The following is a 3,343-nucleotide window of genomic DNA, read 5'->3' as shown; positions in this document are numbered from 1 at the left end:
AAGACCACCGAGGACCCAACACACCAAAATGCAAAAGCAAAGGTTTATGGTTTATTCGGGCTTAAGCTCGGGCTCTCAGACCTCACCAACTCAACGGATCCGTGCTGAGAGCCCAGAGTAAGGGAGAGTGGAGACTTTTATAGGTTTTAGACAAAGAGAGCATGGGGATACTGAAGATACATTTTGGTTGGTTCAAGGAGCCTGCGTGCGCCGACATAATTTTAAACCGATTGGATGTATAAGATGCAGCCCTGTAAGTTTCTTATTGGTAGGTGCTATTCTCAGGGCTGTGGAATGTGCTGTTACCTGTGGGGCCAGGAGTCTCTTTTTTTACCTTATAGGGCAGTTTTTATGCTCGGGCTTGCTTAATCTATAGTTTCCTGGAAGGGGGGTGGGGAATAGTAGGTGGGGGTCAGGGCATGCCAGGGTATGTCTAGGCATGTCTAAAGCAGCAGCCAAGCATTTTACGGAAGCTAAAAGAGCAATTAGTGGGGGTCTGGAGGGATTGGGGGGTAGCGGGTGAATGAAGAGGGTCTCAGGGTTCTACAACAGGAGGGCCCACCCCACTGTGGGTGGCACAGTCCCTGGATAAATGGGCCTGGACTGTATAAGAAAAGTAGTTGAATAAGCTAGTAAGTGGTCTCCTTTGTGATCCTTTGTGGCCTCTGCTCCAGATCCTGCGTTAAGGTTCCTACTTAAGTCCCTGCCCTGGTTCCCTCAGAGATAGACTATGATTGGAAGGTGTAAGCCACATAAACTTGTTCTTCCCCAAGTTGGTTTTGGTCAGTGTTTTATCACAGCAACAGAAAGCTGACTGTAACACAGAGGTTGCTCACGCAGCATCTGCATCTGTCAGACCTGTTAGCCCTATAAGGACGATGATGTCAGTCAAGAGCAGCACTCGAAGCAGTTAATGTGGTCTCTCAAATCCTCTTTCAGAGGAGTGGTGGTAAAACAGGGATAATGTAGGATACAGAGGGTTTTTTTCTGGAATTTTCTGAGGTTCTCCAAAGCACTGGACACGCAGAAGTTTCACAGAGGCGCCAGATCACTAGTCATCCCAACATGATGTGGGCATTTTCTTCTCTCAGGACAGTTTCCAGGCAAATGGCTGGAAGAGGCTTTGGGGGACTCAAGCAGGAATATCTGTAGCTCATGACTGGATATTGTGATTGCATCCTTTCTCGAGTTTAGATTCCCAGCCATCAAGGAAAATATGGCCTTTGACTTTATTTTGATGTGGGTACTGAAGGGAGTCGTTGTTCATTAGATGAGCAAATCACAATTGAAATTTTACCCCCTGGTTTTCCTATACCTGGAAGTCTAAGAGTCATTTCTATATTATACTAAGAAATACCTTTATCTCAACTACATTAGAACTGGCCACCTGTGGATCCAGTCTTTCTTACCCCACTAAACAACATTTTTCTAATTGTTCCAGCTGTTACATTACAGAAGGCTAATTGGGTAGTCATGTAAATTGATCAGATTTATTTAAACTTACACTCTTTCTACACCACATAATACCCCAAGAAGCCACAGTTGCACATACTCTGTAGAATTCCTTTGTCAGTTAGCTGGTTGAGATGGTTTTGGATTGTCTGCAGCTCCTAGAAGCTGAAAAGAGTGAGGCTGGAGCAGAGTCCTCTGCGCTCTGGCTGTGGTCTCCAATGGTGATGGTGAGGGACAATCTTCCTCTGCAATTAAGTCCCCGATCCGGCTGGTTGACTTCAGACAGAAGGGGCTACCTTGACTGGCAGGGAGATTAGGTAGAGCTGTTGATTTGGTTGACTTGAGTTGTTCAAATGCTCTCATCAATCCACAGTGCCATTTCTGAAGTTCTACTCTTTCTTGACCACTGATCTCTCTTTTTTTTTTTTTGTCTTTTTGAGACAGGGTCTCCTTGTAGCCCCAGCTGTCCTGGAACCTATGTAGACCAGGCTGGCCTTGAACTCACAGAGACCCTCCTGCCTCTGCCTCCTGAGTGCTGGGATTAAAGGCGTGCACCACCACGTGGGGCGACCACTGATCTCTTAATCACAAAGAAACCAGAGAAGCTATACATGGCCCTGACACAGAAGCCTGACAGCTTCCACATCAGCGTTCGCTCTCCTTTTCAGCTGGTTCACTAATTCAGGCATCCCAAGCTAATGGAAACACAGAGGCACTCATTGGCAGGACTGTGCAGAGTTATTGGCATGGAAGACTGATAGCCTAGGTTCACGAAATGGGCAGGACCCAAGGGAAGTGAGGGGCTTCACCCAGCCAGGTCAAGAAGTTACTTGGCCCCCATTATTGTCTGAGCTCTGCCACTTCCAGGATGATTCCAAAGTCACTCACTTCTCTATGTGACTTGCTCAGCCTCACTTAGAAGCATATGGTTGGCAAAACTTAAGCTATCACCTGATGTGCTAGATAATTTTATGTGACGTGCTTGGTGAGGCCATGGTGCACAGATGTTTCACCAAACACATTTGTGTTTGCTGTGAAAGCACTTCATGCTTGTGACCCAAATTCCAATCAGCAAACTTTGAGTAAAGTTCTTTTCTCTCTGTAACATAGGTAGGCCTACTGTACCACTGATGCCTTAAGTGGAAAAGCTGATGCCTCTATGGAGGAGTTTGGCCTTCAGGCCATACCTAACTCCATCTGCCATGTCACTTCTTCCTGGACTCCATCCTGTGGGGGGCCGCCATGCAAAATGAGACTTATCTACCTTAAAGCTGTGTGAGTCACCTCTTAAAATCTTTCACTGTGCAAACACACACACACACACACACACACACACACACATATATATATATATATAATACCTTATCAGTTCTATTTCCTCTGGACAGCCATGCCTAACACCCAATCCACACATCTGCCTTTGTTGTCTTTCTTAACAAGATGCAGGATCCTGTCTTCACCAGGACTGAGGCACGAAGAACTGGCTGCTGACCCTATGGGTACAACTCAGACTCAAGAGATTTTGTACATTGAGGGGAAAGACAGGGGGCACCTGGATTTGAACCAGGGACCTCTTGATCTGCAGTCAAATGCTCTACCCCTGAGCTATGCCCCCACTTCTTTATGTGTGTCTCATCAGCACTTTCAACCTGCATAGCCACTCCCTGGCTGTCACCCTCCTGACACGTGTACCCGCCAGTGTTCTACCATCATCTGCTTCCTTCTAGAAGCCTCAGTCCTGAGCTGCCTCTGCAGACCTGACTGCCACCGCTTCACGACCATCACCCTCTTGCCTTAGTTTCCAGATGAGTCAGGTGCATTAAATCCTGAAGGTCTGTATCTAGGACCCACCTAGAAGAGCCATACTCAAAGAGTTGGCTGCTAAACAGAC

The 3,343-nt window shown here is 46.8% G+C and overlaps 1 non-coding gene across 1 annotated transcript; it reads right to left on the bottom strand.

Moving 5' to 3' along the window:
- Window positions 1-2,995: 2,995 nt before the first annotated feature.
- Window positions 2,996-3,067, bottom strand: Trnac-gca. The gene has a single exon. It is a non-coding gene; the product is annotated as a tRNA-Cys (tRNA).
- Window positions 3,068-3,343: the final 276 nt, after the last annotated feature.

This window comes from Nannospalax galili, unplaced genomic scaffold (assembly GCF_000622305.1).
Source record: "Nannospalax galili isolate Female #2095 unplaced genomic scaffold, S.galili_v1.0 scaffold1217, whole genome shotgun sequence".
NCBI lineage: Eukaryota > Metazoa > Chordata > Mammalia > Rodentia > Spalacidae > Nannospalax > Nannospalax galili.
The sequence above is the reverse complement of the archived record's forward strand: the minus strand, read 5'-3'. Positions and strand labels throughout refer to the sequence as shown.